The 19,479-nt window shown below is 44.1% G+C and overlaps 1 pseudogene; it reads left to right on the top strand.

Annotated features, from left to right (window-relative positions):
- Nucleotides 1-4,759: 4,759 nt before the first annotated feature.
- Nucleotides 4,760-4,878, top strand: LOC134963243 (5S ribosomal RNA; annotated as a pseudogene).
- The last annotated feature ends 14,601 nt before the right edge of the window (nt 4,879-19,479 follow it).

The raw sequence follows: 19,479 nt of genomic DNA, 5'->3' as shown, positions 1-19,479 counted from the left end.
CACTATCTGCCAAAAAATATCTATGTGTGCTACAGGACTATTCACATGCTGTCTAGTAAAACATATGTGATAAATACACAGAGTGTGTTGCTGTCTGTGCAGGATGTGCACAGAGCAGCAGTTGGCTTACGGTCACCAACATTGGAGAAAGAAGGCAGGTTAGGGCATTGTCATGTGCCCAGGCAGGAGCTGAGAAATCACTCCGTGTGTGGTCCCCCTCTCGGAAAACGTGTTTCGCCCTGACGGGCTTGTTCACTTCCGGGTTTAGGAGGGTGTGTGCAGCATGAGGTTTTATAGCAGCTAATGAATGTGTGCTGACCATTGGTTGGATGATATCCTGAACGCTGGGCTGAGGATAGCGGCCGCCGCTGTGGAGCGTCTGTCCGTTGCGATGGCGACGGGACGTGACGTGCATTGGGGGCGGGGATTGTGCAATCACGAGACGCCATTCAATGACTGGCCATGTGTGCACATGTGATGGCCCTGAAATATCGCGAGATCCCGGGCGCCATCTTTGTGGATGGCAGTTGCCTATTATGAGAGCAGGTAAACCCTTGGCGCCATCTTAGATAATGGCAAGACAGCAGCGCAGGGAAGGGAAAGCTGATTGGAACATAAATGAGAAACAGAATTTTAAATTCAAGGAGAGAAAAGCACTCCAGGAATTAGGCACATGGCGTGACATCGTTATAAAACCTTCGGATAAAGGTGGCAACATTGTCCTTTGGCCCCAAGAAATGTACATCACTGAAGCTCAAAGACAGCTACATAATCCAGCATGCTATAAAAAACTTCTTAGCAATCCCACCGCCAGATTCTTGAACGCCTACAATAACCTAATACAAGAAGCCGCAGCCCAATGTACAATCACAAAGCAGGAATCACAATATCTCACAGTCCAGAACCCAAAGACACCTACATTCTATCTTTTGCCTAAGATACATAAAAATGCCCTCAACCCACCAGGGAGACCTATTATGTCTGGCAACGGCGGACTTTTGGAACAACCAAGTAGGTTTTTGGACCTGCATCTTCGGGATTTTGTTCTTTCTTTGCCTTCCTATCTACAAGATACATCTGATCTATTACGAAAGATCCATGACATACATTTTGAAACTAATTTTCTTCTGGTGACTCTAGATGTAGAGGCACTCTACACTAGCATTAACCATCATCAAGGCCTTATAGCTGTCAAATATTATCTGGATCAAGGAGGCGAGAAAGATTTTTCAAATTTCCTTTTGAGATTACTCGACTTTGTCCTCTCTAAGAATTATTTTGTCTTTCAGGAAAAAAATTTCTTACAAGTGAGAGGTACAGCAATGGGCACAGCCTGTGCACCTACGTATGCGAATCTGTTTTTGGGATGGTGGGAGCACTTTTATGTCTTTAAAACCATCAATGAGAAATACACCATTCATGTGATATTATGGCTAAGATATATCGACGATATATTTATCATCTGGGACGGAGAGAGGGACCTTCTGATGGATTTCATAACCATCCTTAATACCAATGACCTCAACATCACTCTGACCTACACCATCAGTGCTGAAAAAGTCCCATTCCTGGACCTGAACATCTATAAATCCACCACAGGTTTTCTTGAAACTGAGCTATATCGGAAGGAGACTGCAACCAACAGTCTCCTTTTCCAGACCAGCTCTCATTTTCCCCCTACGGTGGAAAACATCCCCAAAGTAGAGTATATTAGGCTGCGGCGCAATTGCTCAGAAGAACACACCTTCAAAAACAAGAGCAGAGAACTCACTAATCGCCTCCTGACTAGGGGCTATAGTAGACGATCACTTAAACGCGCATACTCAGCTACAACAATGGTAAAGAGAGAGAGTCTGATTTTCAAGAAGAAGAAAGAGGTCCCCGAACAGGATGATGTTATTAGATTTATAGGAACTTTCTGCCCCGAGTGGAGAATGCTCAAGAATGCGGTAACAAAACATCTCTCCATACTACAGTTGGATCCAGATTTATCCCCTTTTCTGAATTCACCTCTACAGATGAGTTGGCGTAGATCCAAAAACATTAAAGATCAGCTAGTTCGGAGCCACTTCGTAACAACTACACTCAAGAAACCCTCGGTCACAGGCTCTTTTCCCTGTGGCAAATGTAAATCATGCCCTCAGATATTGAAAAGCAGTACGGTTAAGGACAGATATGGCCAAACAGTGAAATTACAACACTTCTTTAATTGTGATACACAAGCAGTCATTTACTGTATAACCTGCGGATGTAATCTGAAATATGTTGGTATGACTACACGAAAACTCAAAGAAAGAGTCCTGGAACATATGGGCAATATACGCAACGCAGCGAAAGACCTTGCCCGAATGAAACAACTTACTTCTGTTGCCAGGCATTTTCACCATCACCACAAGGGATCCATCAATGAACTTAAAGTCTTCGGTCTAGATCGTGTCCATTTGGGCATACGGGGTGGAGACATTACTAAGGAACTGTACAAGAAGGAAAGTGAATGGATCTTTCGGCACAACAGTCTCAGGCCTTTTGGCCTGAATGAAAACATCAATTATGCAGTGTTCTTGTGAATAATCCTCCCAGTATTAGAAACAATTCCAACTCTCATCATTTTTCCACAATTGACCTTCCTTCTCCTGCCACTCTTTCCTTCTTCAAATACTCTCACCTTCCCTCTCTTTTCCCCACCTCATTTCCTCACCCGTCTATCCCCTTACCCACACCCCACTCACAGGCCTTCAATGGGTGGTCATTCTCACCAGTATGCACCCCCCTTTCCTCAATCAACCTCCCTCTCTCCTTTCACATTTCATATCTACACTGTTTCCGAGTCATCTATTTTTCACCTCACTGGCACACACTTTTAGTGCGTACCAGTCCTTTCTTCCCCCCTCCCCTCACCTCTTACCTTTTTTCACTAATAATATTTTAATCCTCCAATTACCCTTTAGGTTTAATAGTATTATTTATTTACCCCATTTACTCCCATATCATTTCCCTATGTATCAATATATAATTTTTGCATTACTGATCTGCCAATTTGCTTTAATCCTTAATGTATTTTTATTTTTTTAATTTTCATTTTATGCCATTTTAATTTTCAGTCACCCTTCTTTCTACCCAGGGTTCCTACTCATCATAATGCTCCCCTAATTCTGTTTCTCATTTATGTTCCAATCAGCTTTCCCTTCCCTGCGCTGCTGTCTTGCCATTATCTAAGATGGCGCCAAGGGTTTACCTGCTCTCATAATAGGCAACTGCCATCCACAAAGATGGCGCCCGGGATCTCGCGATATTTCAGGGCCATCACATGTGCACACACGGCCAGTCATTGAATGGCATCTCGTGATTGCACAATCCCCACCCCCCAATGCACGTCACGTCCCGTCGCCATCGCAACGGACAGACGCTCCACAGCGGCGGCCGCTATCCTCAGCCCAGCGTTCAGGATATCATCCAACCAATGGTCAGCACACATTCATTAGCTGCTATAAAACCTCATGCTGCACACACCCTCCTAAACCCGGAAGAGAACAAGCCCGTCAGGGCGAAACGCGTTTTCCGAGAGGGGGACCACACACGGAGTGATTTCTCAGCTCCTGCCTGGGCACATGACAATGCCCTAACCTGCCTTCTTTCTCCAATTTTGGTGACCGTAAGCCAACTGCTGCTCTGTGCACATCCTGCACAGACAGCAACACACTCTGTGTATTTATCACATATGTTTTACTAGACAGCATGTGAATAGTCCTGTAGCACACATAGATATTTTTTGGCAGATAGTGCTGATGACCACAAGTCTGCTGCTGTCCTGTGTATATTTGGCACAGACGGCAACCCTTGATGCGCATTAATTTCCATCACATCTGATTGGACCCACTGCTGCTCTGTATACAGCGTGCACAGACAACAACACATTATGTGCATTTATGAATATGCTTGATTATACAGTAAATGTTTAGATCTGTGTAGCACACATATATATTCTTATCAGAGTGCTGGTGACTGGAAGTCCACTGCTGTTCTTTGTATATTCTGCACAGACCGCAATCCTTGATGCGCTTTTTAGTAATTTGTTGTATGTTATTCTATGTCATTGGACCTGTGTAGCACACACACAGCTCTTTGCTACAGCACTACTGTCTAATAACTTAACATATATAGCCCAAATCTTCTTTTCATCTCTTTTCTTCTTCCCTGATTTTTCCAAAACCAATATCTGTTAAAGTATTCATACTGGTATGCTAAGTTTTTTTTTTTTTTTCCAGCAGAGGCCAGTATATTGTCCGATAATTATCTTACTCATCGTGAGCCTCAGCATGTTCTTTTGAATTTCTATTTTTAGCCTAGTATGCACGATGAATACCGATGTGATTTTCTAAATCAATGTTTAATTATTAGTAATTTCATTTCACTTCAATTTCTCACTAGTCTTTCGTGATGATATATACATTTTTTTGACAGTTTAACCCAGCATATCTCTCATACCTCTTGCTCATACTTCACTATTGTTTCATGGACTCTCATCTGCGATTCACGGAGCACAATCACGGAGCACAATACCACAGACGTGGGATTTGTTGAGCTGTGTCTAACGCAGAAAGCAGATCCATCAATTACGCTATACTGATTCATTCCTTTTTTCTCCCATATACTATTTTCATTTCCTTTTTTCTCCTCCTTTTTTCTGTCTCTCCTTTTCTTCCTCTTTCTTCCGTTTCCTACATAGGTGCACTCTCATTGGTGTACTATCTTAAAAATTCTCTACTATCATACCACGCTGCCAATGCCCGATCTCGTCTGATCTTGGAAGCCAAACAGCGTTGGGCCGGGTCAGTACCAGGAGAGGAGACTTCCTGCGAATACCCGGTGTTGTAGATTTGGGACCATTTCCCTTCATATGTGTTTGCGACGCCAACAGCAGTATCACCACTAATTCTCTTTTCCCCTTTCTTTTTCCTTTTTTTCTTCTTTTGAGGCTTACTACTATTTTTTGTGGCTTACGTCAGAAAGTCAAGCTCATTTGAATGCAGGAGACCAACCAACTTTGAATAAAGTAGCCCAAGTGGGACTTACTTATCAAATAACTCTTATGATCACTCCTTGGTTCCATCAACACAGATATTCTGTGCTGGTCAGGGGAATTGGGGGTAAGACGAATCAATGTCTACAACCATTCCAATCACCAAGTGTGATTAAACAGACCAGAACATTTTTAATAATTCTAATTATCACATTTCTTTCTTTGATATGGATCATTTATATGAGTATTTTTATTACAAATGTCAACATTAAAAGTTATGTTTTAAGTATCTCTCTCTACATGTTATAGGAATTTTCCTTTCCTTTCAAGAGTGCGCCCACACAAGAGCCTTCTTTCTCTCCTTTTCTTTAGTATATGTACTCTCTGGCTCTGGGCGCACCACCAAGCAGGACAACGCTATTTATCGAAGTAAAAAACACAGTTTTTTCTTCTTTTTTCATATTTTGGAGTGTTTAATTGTCCAAATTTTGGTTCTACAGTATTAACACAGTACTAATTTTACCAGTGCCCGATCGCCCTTTGTCTAGTCTATGGGTATCCTATCAGCTCTGTGTGAAAAGTTCATTGTCTGGTTATTCCACGTCACTTCCCAATTTCCCGGTTTTCGGTAATTGGAAATATTAAAACACAATAAGGACCTGTCTACATAATACTGGTGGAGCTTCAAACTAGGGGGCCTAGAAATATTGAATTTCTTGTCCACCGGTCTCCCACCCCGTAATTCGAGTACCTCATCTATTGCTAAAGGGTACGGTACTAATCCTAACTTGCTCTGACCTTGAGGTAACTGTGAGCACACCCAGCATTCGGTCTGGTTTAAGACTTTACCCACTAGTGAGTGGTAATCACTCAACGGATGATGGTCCATGTTGATATTAAGGTTGGACTGACATCTCTGGATGCACCTATCCTCAACTATATTCTCACAATTCCTACAAATACAATATTCATCAGACAATAACCCCTCACAGTGCCTCCGAGCTCCATGACTACCAGAGCGCTTACTGATGCCAGCCTTTACTAAAGTGATGCGCTGATCCTGAGATCCTACAAATTCATACTTGCCATCAGAACCCATTCCAGATCCCTGCTCGACCTCTCTGGGACCCTCACCAAAACAAACTGTCCTTATCAAAACCAGAATTACTAACAGAACCCGAAACGCAGTCTCTTGTGATCGATCCATTTCGTTAGGGGAAAGGAGGAAAATAAGAAAGAGAAAAGAAAGGAAAAATGCAGGGGGAGGTGAAAAAAAGTGGTACGACAACCGTTCTAGCCCTTGTTACTCTCTGTGCTCAGATGCCTTTCAACAGTCCTGCCTCTCAACTTTCCCGGAACAGACACTCCAGTGATACGAGATTCTCTTCACTCTGCTCTTTGTCACGAGTTCTCTCCGGGTCAGCGACCTTCTTGCAGTGGGACGAGTGGATCCAAGTCTCTCTTTCGGCGACCTTCAATGCTGTTGTGCTGGTTAACAAGACTAGATATGGTCCTTCCCACCTGTCTATGAGGCAACCTGAGCGTAAGAAATTTTGAATCATCACATAATCCCCAGGTTCAATGTCATGACAATTACTGTTCGGTAGGTCAGGAATCACCAGCTTTAAATTTCTTTGTTGATTTCTCAGCTGCTGGCTCATCCCAACCAAATATTTCACAGTCACTTCATTATTACATTTCAAATCTTCCTTGGGGTCTATCATTACATGAGGTTGTCGACCAAAAAGGATTTCAAAGGGTGATAGGTTAAGGGGAGACCTGGGAGTAGTTCTGATGCTGTACAATACTAGTGGCAAAGCTTCTGGCCAAGACAATCCAGTTTCAGCCATTCATTTGCTCAGCTTGTTCTTAATAGTGCTATTCACTCTCTCCACCTTTGCACTCGCCTGTGGACGGTACGGAGTATGCAGCTTGCTATTAATTCCAATCAGCTTGCACATGACCTGAAAGACTTCACCTGTAAAATGGGTACCCCTATCACTTTCAATTATTCTAGGGAAACCATATCTACACACAAATTTCTGCACAATTTTCTTTGCAGTGAACGTAGCAGTATTTGTGGCAGCAGAGAACGCTTCTACCCAGTTGGAAAATACATCGATACAAACTAACACATATTTTAAATTCCTACAGGGTGGTAACTGTATGAAATCGATTTGTATTACCTGAAAAGGTCCGTCTGTTGGAGGGATATGGGATGGCTCTGTTGGTATTGACTTTCCAATATTCTTCCTCAAGCAAGTAAAACATGTCATTGCTCTCTTACCTGCATGAGAAGAGAATCCTGGCGCACACCAGTAGGCTCTCACCAGCTTACACATACCCTCTTTACCCAGATGAATCAGACTGTGTGCAGCCTCAGCTAGGCTTGGAAGACATGCTCTGGGGGCCACCGGCTTACCTTGTCCACCTGTCCACAGTCCTGAGGATTCCTGGCCATATCCCTTTGACCTCCAGACTGCCTTTTCCTGTAAAGAACACAAATCTTGCATTTCAATTAATTGTTGTGTGTTGATCGTGTTAAATGTCATCAGTGGTGTGATGTTCGTTTGTATGGGTGTGCTGGCTGCTGATTTAGCAGCTTCGTCTGCCCGGCTGTTACCAAGTGAAATTGGGTCTTGGTTGTAAGTATGCGCTTTGCGCTTGATAACAGCCACTCTGTCTGGTTCCTGTATCGCTGTTAAAAGTCTTTTTATGTGGGATGCATGCACTACCGGTGTGCCAGCTGCCATCATGAAATTTCTGAGGCGCCATAGGGCCCCGAAATCATGCACCACTCCAAAGGCATACCTAGAATCTGTGTATATATTAGCTGACTTACCCTTGGCCAATTCACATGCTCTGGTTAGGGCGACCAACTCAGCAACTTGTGCTGAGTGCGGTGGGCCCAGGGGTTCAGCTTCTATTATACCTCTGTCGTCTACAACTACATATCCAGTACACAGGTCTCCTGTGTCCGTCTGTCTGTGGCAACTACCGTCAGTGTAGAAGGTAAAGTCGACTCCTTCCAGTGGGTTGTCACTGATGTCAGGCCTTGCAGTGAAAGTCTGATTCAGGTATTCCATACAATCATGCTTATCAGTGTCTGCACTAAATCCTCCTTCACCATCATTCTCATCCTTCACCCTTTGTGCCAGTCCAGGCACACTTGGCAAGTAAGTTGCAGGATTTAGTGAGCTGCATCTCTTAATGGTGATGTTTACAGGGGCCATCAGTGATAATTACCACTTTGTAAACCGAACAGATGAGACATGTCTGGTTTGGGCGGAGTTCAGTAAGGCTGATACTGCATGAGGTGTATGGATGGTCAGGTTGTGTCCTAACACTACGTCCTCGCTTTTACTTACTAGCAAAGCTATTGCTGAAACACTTCGCAAGCATGTGGGGAGAGACCACGCTACGGTGTCCAACTGTGCACTGTAGTAAGCTACCGGCCTGCTGGCATCACCGTGTCTCTGGGTTAACACTCCTGCCATGCACCCTGCACTTTCTGTACCGTATAATTCAAAGGGCTTCCCATAATCTGGCATACCTAATGCAGGTGTCTGTGATAGGCACTGTTTGAGTCTCTCAAATGCCAGTTTGGACTTATCTGTGTGTGAGACCCGTTCTGGTTTGTTCGAAGAGACCATTTCTTGCAAAGGTAAAGCCAGTATAGAGAACCCTGGATTCCAGTTTCGACAGTACCCACACATTCCAAGGAAAATGCGGATCTGTTGCTGCGTTTGTGGCAGAGTCATGTCACGAATCGCCTGTATTCTATCAGCGGTGAGGTGTCTAAGTCCTTGAGTCAAGCAATGTCCCAAATATTTTACCCTGGTCTGGCACAACTGCAACTTATCCTTTGAAACCTTGTGTCCAGTTTGGGAAAGGTTAAACGGAAGCTGTTTCGTGTCTTTCAAGGACAATTCGAGTGAGTCAGAACACAACAATAAGTCATCGACATACTGTATTAGCACTGATCCACTCTCAGGTTGAAAGGATTGTAAACAGTCATGCAAGGCCTGGGAGAAAATACTCGGGCTGTCAATGAAACCTTGGGGAAGGTGAGTCCAGGTGTACTGTACTCCCCTGTATGTAAAAGCAAAAAGATATTGGCTGTCAGGGTGCAGAGGGACAGAAAAGAAGGCAGAACAGAGGTCGATGACAGTGAAGAATTTTGCAGTAGAGGGAATTTGTATGAGGATGACAGCTGGATTGGGCACTACGGGGAATTGGCTCTCAACTATCTTGTTTATCCCCCTTAGATCCTGCACTAGCCTGTAACCCCTACCCCCACTCTTTTTCACAGGGAAGATGGGACTATTGGCAGTGCTGGACGTCCTGACTAGGATGCCCTGTTGTAGCAAACGCTCTATGACGGGGTACACTCCTAATTCTACCTCTGGCTTCAGAGGATACTAAGGGATTTTTGGAGCTATCCTACCATCTTTTACTTGCACTACTACTGGAGCTACATTCGCCATCAATCCAGTGTCTTGTCCATCTTTGGTCCAAAGGGAACCCAGTATTTGTGAGATCATTTCCTCTACCTTTGATGGACACTTGTCTATAACAGTAGAATGCGACATTAGCCTTTGATGGGTGTCTAATATATCTTGTACTTCTTGAGCGTGGTTCCCAGGTATATCCAAGAAGACACCCTCAGGAGTACAGTATATGACACACCACATTTTACATAATAAATCTCTCCCGAGTAGATTAGTTGGAGCCGATGCAGCCAACAGGAAAGAATGTTTGGTTTGCAAGGGCCCTATCGTAATCTCTGCAGGTCTACTCAAAGGGTATTGTTGCATAGTTCCTGTTACTCCCATTGGCGAAATTGTTTTACCTGTGGTTTTTATGCCTACTGTCGAATTTAACACTGACCTGGCCACCCCTGTATCTACAAGAAAAGGTAATGGTACACCAGCTACATCAACCGTGACCTCAGGTTCACTACCAAGGCTAGCATTCAACTTCACTGGCTGCAGACTACAGGTGTGGCCCAACCCCTATTGTGTGGTGAGACCCTCCCGCAGCGCATTGGCAGCTACAATATGTGAGGGGGGTAGCTGAGAATTTCCGGAGGCCTGCCAGTCTCTCCTTGGTGGGTACCTACTTGTTTCCCCTGTATGTGGCTCATAATTTCTCCTAGGTGGTCCCTGATCCCAATTATGTGCATTGTAGTGTGGTTCATATCCTGGTCTAGGGGGTCAGTATACATTATGTGTACCTTTATTCCTACAGTCCCTTGCAAAATGTCCTACCTTGTGACAAGTATAGCATGTTACTACACGTGACTTACCATCAGGGGTCTGGGGTTTCGGCTGATATGGCTTTTTTGTAAGTGCGTCTAAACTTACTGTCATCAGCCTTTCCCCCTGTAACTCCCTGTGCTTAATGATGTTCCTATCATGCTCGACAGCGGACTCTCTCAATGCAGCCACCGAGATACCTCTCCAGTTTTGTAGAGAGGTCTGTACCCTTGTTCTTAATGCCTCCTTTAACCCGTCCATTAATACAGTAACAGCTACCTCCCTGTGATGCACATTATCTATTATGTCCTCGATCCCAGTGTATCTTGACATTTCCTGCAGTGCTCGATGGAAATATTCAGATCCCGTTTCACCTTCCTTTTGTCTTATTGAAAAGATTTTATTCCATTTGACAACAGTAGGGAAATATACTCCTAATTGCAGATTGATTTGCCGTACATTCTCCTGATTGTATTCATCAGTGAGAGGTACTTCTGCATCTAACTTACAATCGGTTATGAATTTTGCGGAGTCAATATTTGAGGGTAAACATACCCGTAGCACTATTCACCAATCTTTGTTCGTGGGTTCGTTGGCATTACCTAACTCTTTAATGAACCTTTGGCATGCGACTAGATCTTTTCTGGGATTGGGAAATTCTGACATAATTGACCTTTACTCTGCCCGGGACCAAGAACAATGCATGGCAATGTTCCTGATGGGAGTGACTCCCTGTGCTTCAGTCTTCCCATTGGGGACTGCATTCACCCTGACAGGATTTAATTCAATTACATCATTCTTGTTTGATTCTACAATGTGAGGTGCTGTTGTTTCTGCATAATGTACGGTACCGTACTTACCTGTGGACACGACCTCACTTATCCCTCCGCTAGGGGGCCTGACTACTTCTCTTGATGGTTGGGCCGTGCCCACCTGAGTGTCTTGTATGGTGGCTGCTAGAGAGAGTGCCGATATATGCTGGGCTCATCTTCCTGCTCGCAGTCCTGGGGAAAACTTAAAATGGGATACAACTGGCAAGGGTTAGCGTTAGTACATTTATCAATTACTCTCCTATCCTGTACCAATGTACCATTGTCTGTAGCCACTTTCTCCCCCACAATATATGGTGGTGGTGGTGCGGTCGCCATTGTTTTCCCGCTAGGTTTGGAACGTGCTGCACGAGCTAATTCCCTTTGCATATCCCCCTCCTGTTACCATAAATTTAAGCAATCTGTATGTCTAATCCTTTGTTTCTTGGATTTTATCAGACATATACTTATCCTTAAGTTCTGTAATACCTCTGGTTCAAAGCTGCCCACCCTAGGGAATGGTTCCCTATCTTTGTTAGTCATACATACCCATTCATTGCAAAAAGCCTCCGTGTGTGAACCATACTTTTCACACATAATAAACCTTGCTAACCCTCTCGGTCGCAAATCTGACCTTTTCGGTCCCATTTCTTCAGCCTGAACCCTGGCTACTGAATGCCCACTGCTTGTGCAATTGGATCCCATCGCGGACTTTTTGCCAATAAATGCAATCCCCAATGCACACTGCAGATAAATGGTGAAAGACACCTAGCACTTTCACTCGCTCCTTCTCCACTGAGTACCACGACTCACTCCAATAGTGAACACCGCGTACCCAGCGAGGCCCTATCTGGTTTCTATTTACTGGAAGTGTTTAGGAGTGACTTACCTATTCCAGTAAATATACACCGCTGGAGATTTTCCTGAGAGAGACCAGCAAAAACTCCCTGTAACCTTATACACAAATCACACTTGCGTATGCTCTATACAGCGCTAATGGTACCGTGATTTTACGCAAAAGCTCGTAAAAGGGGTATCCAGTTGCGCTATATTTATCGCACCCACAAATGCGCGGTCCAGTCGCACAGCGTATAGGTACTTGTTACCTATCTGCCGTACAACCAGGGGTCGATGTACAAACTGCGACCCTCAGCCCAGAGCGTAATACAAAAACCTTTTTACTTCAATACTTCGCAATACTTATGCACTATCACGCTCCTTTGCAAATCACCTCACGATTTGCGTATTTCAATCTATATTAACGTGAGTCAGCCACTTCACGCCACCAAGCCTCCTCTTACTTGATGTACCACGGGACCCGATTTTGGAGTTCAATACGTTCACTCTTACATTCGCTCACTCAAATATACTTTGTTTTTCTGTACAGAAAATTTGGATTCATTCAGGTTGGCAGCTTTTTTTAGAAACCGGGTAGTTTTGTGCTATTGTAGCGTGGCTACTGTCCCACCTTTAAACTAAACGAACTATTGTGTAATTTGTACTTAGCGCCCGTACTCTTATGCAATTTGTGTAAACACGCGACCGTGCGTGTCTCTTACGCCGCGTGTGCAGTTCCGTACTTTGTCCGAGACACGTGTACAAAACCGTACGTCCGCAATAGCACAAATCATACAACTCTATAAATGTGAGCAATAAAACTACTATTGCCCACTAAACACAACACAGTTTCTTTCTGTATAAACCTTTACAACTAGGCCAGACTGCATTTGTGCTTTACGCTTACTTCCTTAAATATTTATTTTAGTTTTAACTATATAGCAACAAATATCTCCAGTTTCACACAGGTCTAAATGAATCTAGCAATCTGAATGTTATGGCAACAATGTGAGGGTATACAAAGAGTATGGGTGCTGTGAACGCTTTTGGCGCCAAAAAAAATTCACAGATTTTCAAATAGTTTTTTTTCTGTTTACCTTACGGATTCTACCAGCATCTCTACAAACCACACAGAGCAGACGCCATCTAATCAGCAAATAAGTAGGGTTTTCAGTGTATCCATCAACCAGGAAAAGGATATGTAGGATACTTTCTGTCCACCCTTTTGCTGATAGATTAAGTCTGCTGTGACCTGTTAGGCTGTGAGTATGTGGAAAACCGGATGGAGCCCCGTATTGATAATGCTGATAAATATACAGGAATGAAAAGCTATACCTTATACACACTTTAAATACACTTTACCATGGAGACGCTGCAGCCGCTAAACTTAATACACACTCTACGCACCTTTTACGCTGTTAGCGTACAGAGTCCCGTACCGTGTATGGACTTTGCGTACAAACGCCGCGCTGATGGTACAAAGTACACACAGCACGTACACACCCAATGAATACACTTTAAACCTTATGCAGCAATGCAGTGCGATGAAATTACACTTTAAACCTTAGCAGGGAAAGAAAGACACGACACCAGTCTGTAGTTAAACCACTGGGTTCCGACACCACAGCGTATTATTGCTGAAAGGGGGTTACAATATAAACAATACAATACAACAGAATAATGGCTACATTTAATGGTACATACGTGAGTGGATTCGCCGCGCTACCCGGTCCGGTCCTCGGTCATCTAATAGATAACTTTGTGAGTCTTGTGTCTGACCAGGCCTGCTGCAGGCTCTCTTTATACAAGTCATCCAAAACATAACACAATGGATACTGTAATCTCTTTGTCCATTGGACACAGGGATGGTCATTTACAGTACAGGAGAGTTCATAGGTCGGTTTGAATAGGTAGGCGATGTCTGTTCCAACTGCTCTTGTGGGTGGTCTCCTCTGGATTCCCGCCACATACATAATGTACAGTAAATACAGTTTATATCTATATTCTGCTCCTGCACATAACTATCCGCAGGAACATGCGATCTTCCTCAAACCAACACCGGAATGTTACCCTTGAAATACCCTACAGCTGGATAACAAACACCACCTTATAGCCTTGTTCTGTCCCCTCCTATCCTGTAAAGGTGAATCCCTTTGTTCTGTTACCATTTAAACTGCTGTAACTTGCTGCTGTAGTGCAGGGAGGCTATGTGTAAAATGTGCACTATTTGGATTAAATATGTAATGTGTTTTGATGGCTTTTCCATGCGTTCACAAACTCTACCGTCAATACTCATACCACGCGCTAATATGCAGGTCCGCGGGAGCAACCATACGCAAATTGCGAATATGCGCACGCATGGCGGAGCAAGTACGCGCACGGAGGCCATCTGTGCGTAGTTCGTACGTAATATATGTACTGTAATATTTTTCGACTTTGACATAACTGAGCGTTTTCCAGGAGTATGCTAAAAAACACAAGCATGTCAGGGAAAAACGCAGGAGTGTATGGAGAAATGGGGGAGTGGCTGGCCAAACGTAGGGCGTTTTTGTGACGTCAAACCAGGAACTAAATGGACTGAGCTTATCGCAATCTGTGAGTAGGTCTGGAGCTACTCAGAAACTACAAATAATTATTTAGTAGCAGTTCTGCTAATCTTTCATTCGCAATTCTGCTAAGCTAAGATACACTCCCAGAGGGCGGCGGCCTAGCGTGTGCAATGGTGATAAAAGCAGCTAGCGAGTGAACAACTCAGAATGACCCCCCATGCTCTAATTGACTATTGAAAATCAAGTATAGGGATCTTGCTAGTTGTGACCTAAGCTCCATAAGAACCCTTGGGTGAAGTCCATCAGTGTTATGAACCACAGGTAGTGGTTCATTCCTGTTTTCCGTATTTTATGCTTAAAGTTGTCTTGCAGGCCAGGATTTCTCGTTGCTCTGGTTTAAGAAGACTCTTGTTTGCTGCCGGTGGTGAGTCTGTGTAATTGCAACTTGTTCCCATGTGTTCAGCCTCACCTGTCTGTTAATTGCACCTCTCAGTTGTGCAGCAGGGCAGCTGCACGACATAATTAATTAGGACTCTCTGTTATATTCTGGCTCAGTGCAATTCACAGACGCTGGTGATAGTTCCAGAGTTCTTGAGTTCTGAGCTAGTCCCTGACAGTTCCTGAGCTCCTGTCTAGCAGTGTCTGTCTAGCTGCTTCCAGTGTCGGTTCCAGTGTCGGTTCCAGTGTCTGATCCCGTGTCCTGCCGTGAAGCGTCCCTGTCCAGAAGTCCTGTGGCTTTGTCTGTGCCTGGTCGAGTGTCTGGCTTCTTGGTGTCCACCGGTCTGTCGTTTGGGATTCTGCCTGTCCTCCGGTTCTGAGAGTCTGTGTCAGCTGCATTGGGGGTTCCTGTCCGTTTGCCAGTATTTGTACCGGTTCCGTGAGTAGCGGCTTTGCCGCGTCCGTCGGCCTAGGCCGCAGTATTCTTTGGTTATATTTTGTTACTGGTGTTTTGCAGAGGGTTCTGCTTATGCTGTCACCGCCGGTACACAAGAGTATTGTGTCGGCGTGTGGACAGCATTTCCTTTGTTGTTCTTTTCCTTTGGCGGCGTGCCGCACATATATTTAGTTTTAGGGTTGTTAGTAGCCCCTAGCCTTCTGTTAGTTAGAGGTCCCCTTGTTATTATCCTGTCTCGGTTCATTCCTTGTCTCACTCTAAGACCTGGGGGCATCAGAGTTGGGCAGACCTAATCCGCCCTTCAAACGCGGCTGCCGTGGGCCCAAGAAACCATAGTCACTTAGGCGTGAACTGACCACACGGGTGAAACAATGGAGGTAGGGTGCTAGGGGCTATTTCCACACCACATCTTATTTCAGTGTCACGTTCTGGTGCTCTGGACTCACTACGCAACATCTCCTTTGTTCTGAGCACCAGGAACCTAACAATCAGGGCCAGGTGATTTATCAATCTTAATTTTGCTTAGTCTCTCCCAGACTGCTTCATCACTTAAACAAGTATCTAGCCACAAATCATTGCTGTCACTATTATTATGCACTACTCCCACTATCAGTTGTTTTCTGGTGAACACTGATGAAAAAACTTTGTTCAGTATTTCCGCCTTTATTTCATCATCATTTGTCAATACTCCAAATTCATCTTTTATTGGACCTATGTTCTCCTTTTTTAACCTTTTACTGTTTATGTATTTAAAAAACTTTTAGGATTGATTTTACTCTATATAGCGATTTGCTTTTCGTTTTCAATTTTAGCTGCTCTTGTTGCTTTTTTGCATCTTTTATTGCTTTCCTTGTAGTACTAGAAAGGCTCCTCCTTTCCATTAGATTTACATGCTTTGAAAGCACGCTTCTTTTTAACTATTTCTTCCTTGGCCTTCTTATTAACCCACACCGATTTGAGTTTGGTACTCCTGCATTTACTGCCCATGGGAATAAATTTGTGAATATTGCTATCTAGCAACCCTTTTAAAGCATCCCACATTTCTGAAGTATAATTGCTATAAAACAAAACTTCCCAGTCAATGTCATTTAGTGCACATCTCAGCATACTGAAGTTAGCCTTCCTACAGTTAAATGTTTTGGTTGATCCCTTATAGCTACAGTATGTTTCTTGAAACTGATGTCGCATGTGATCATATAGTGATCACTGTTACCCAAAGTCTCCCCAACTTTAGTGTTTGATATAATGTCCACATTATTAGTAATTACTAGATCCAGAGTAGTTTTACCTCTAGTTGGGTCCTCGACTGATTGAGACAAGTAGTGATCATTTAACATATTTAAGAACCCGTTGCCCCAGCCTTAACACATGAATCCTTAATCCAATTTATATCAGGATAACTAGAATCCCCAACCACTAGGACAGTGATGGCTAACCTTGACACTCCAGCTGTTGTTGAACTACACATCCCAGCATGCCCTGCATCAGTTTTAGCATGGCCAAATAGCAAAAATGTAGCAGGGCATGCTGGGATGTGTAGTTCAACAACAGCTGGAGTGTCAAGGTTAGCCATCACTGCACTAGGATTTCCCCCAATCCCGCATTTTTTTTCAATTTGCAGCAAGAGTTGTATGCTAATATGTGTATATATATTGGTAGATGCTCAATTAGCTTAGTAATATCATTCAGGTGCTCAAAAGGGAGGGGTATTTCTAAGCAAGAAAAAAAGGCATTTGGTTCCCCCAGCACCCTGAATGATAACCGTAACCAGATATAAATTCCACATAATAATAGAATTCAGAGATCTTCGTTACACATATTTGCGCAAATGTGTAAATAAGCCCCAAAGCCACATCAAGGCGTCTCTGTATATTTGGGGTCCCTAGCGCTATATCTAGGTGCAGGGTGTGGCACCCCAAAACACCAGCATAAGCCAGAAAGCCTAGCGTAGCATACCAGTGAAAAAACTATAGTGTTAATAAATTAGTATTTAGGAAGCCGAAGCTATAGAGAAAGTGATACAAAAATGAAATGCAATTAAAATAGAGAAATAGTGTTAAAAAATGAATAAGTGAAAAGTGTTAATAGAATGTAAAGGTATGCCACACTAAGGCCATCCAGCTCAGCCAGTACAGAGGCACCACACCTCACACCTCCATTACCCCAATCTGGGTCTAAGAGTAACCAGCAAGGAGCCACATGATAATGGCTCCTTACTACAATATGTCTAAGCTAAGAGCTACCTACCTTGGAGCAACCCCATAATGCTCCATGTGGCATGCCAGGGCCTGCACCTCCTCCTATTGCAGGAACCTCTCTGCCTCTCACAACAAACATATATATTGGTAGATGCTCAATTAGCTTAGTGATATCATTCAGGTGCTCGAAAGGGAGGGGTATTTCTAAGCAAGAAAAAAAGGCATTTGTTTCCCCCAGCACCCTGAATGATAACCGTAACCAGATATAAATTAGAGATGAGCACCGGAAATTTTTCGGGTTTTGTGTTTTGGTTTTGGGTTCGGTTCCGCGGCCGTGTTTTGGGTTCGACCGCGTTTTGGCAAAACCTCACCGAATTTTTTTTGTCGGATTCGGGTGTGTTTTGGATTCGGGTGTTTTTTTCAAAAAACCCTAAAAAACAGCTTAAATCATAGAATTTGGGGGTCATTTTGATCCCAAAGTATTATTAACCTCAAAAACCATAATTTCCACTCATTTTCAGTCTATTCTGAATACCTCACACCTCACAATATTATTTTTAGTCCTAAAATTTGCACCGAGGTCGCTGTGTGAGTAAGATAAGCGACCCTAGTGGCCGACACAAACACCGGGACCATCTAGGAGTGGCACTGCAGTGTCACGCAGGATGTCCCTTCCAAAAAACCCTCCCCAAACAGCACATGACGCAAAGAAAAAAAGAGGCGCAATGAGGTAGCTGTGTGAGTAAGATAAGCGACCCTAGTGGCCGACACAAACACCGGGCCCATCTAGGAGTGGCACTCCAGTGTCACGCAGGATGTCCCTTCCAAAAAACCCTCCCCAAACAGCACATGACGCAAAGAAAAAAAGAGGCGCAATGAGGTAGCTGACTGTGTGAGTAAGATAAGCGACCCTAGTGGCCGGCACAAACACCGGGCCCATCTAGGAGTGGCACTGCAGTGTCACGCAGGATGTCCCTTCCAAAAAACCCTCCCCAAACAGCACATGACGCAAAGAAAAAAAGAGGCGCAATGAGGTAGCTGACTGTGTGAGTAAGATAAGCGACCCTAGTGGCCGACACAAACACCGGGCCCATCTAGGAGTGGCACTGCAGTGTCACGCAGGATGGCCCTTCCAAAAAACCCTCCCCAAACAGCACATGACGCAAAGAAAAATAAAAGAAAAAAGAGGTGCAAGATGGAATTGTCCTTGGGCCCTCCCACCCACCCTTATGTTGTATAAACAAAACAGGACATGCACACTTTAACCAACCCATCATTTCAGTGACAGGGTCTGCCACACGACTGTGACTGATATGACGGGTTGGTTTGGACCCCCCCCAAAAAAGAAGCAATTAATCTCTCCTTGCACAAACTGGCTCTACAGAGGCAAGATGTCCACCTCATCATCATCCTCCGATATATCACCGTGTACATCCCCCTCCTCACAGATTATCAATTCGTCCCCACTGGAATCCACCATCTCAGCTCCCTGTGTACTTTGTGGAGGCAATTGCTGCTGGTCAATGTCTCCGCGGAGGAATTGATTATAATTCATTTTAATGAACATCATCTTCTCCACATTTTCTGGATGTAACCTCGTACGCCGATTGCTGACAAGGTGAGCGGCGGCACTAAACACTCTTTCGGAGTACACACTTGTGGGAGGGCAACTTAGGTAGAATAAAGCCAGTTTGTGCAAGGGCCTCCAAATTGCCTCTTTTTCCTGCCAGTATAAGTACGGACTGTGTGACGTGCCTACTTGGATGCGGTCACTCATATAATCCTCCACCATTCTTTCAATGTTGAGAGAATCATATGCAGTGACAGTAGACGACATGTCCGTAATCGTTGTCAGGTCCTTCAGTCCGGACCAGATGTCAGCATCAGCAGTCGCTCCAGACTGCCCTGCATCA

Source organism: Pseudophryne corroboree, chromosome 9 (assembly GCF_028390025.1).
Source record: "Pseudophryne corroboree isolate aPseCor3 chromosome 9, aPseCor3.hap2, whole genome shotgun sequence".
Taxonomy (NCBI): Eukaryota; Metazoa; Chordata; class Amphibia; order Anura; family Myobatrachidae; genus Pseudophryne; species Pseudophryne corroboree.
Note: the sequence above shows the minus strand (reverse complement) of the source record. Positions and strands in the feature narration are given on the sequence as shown.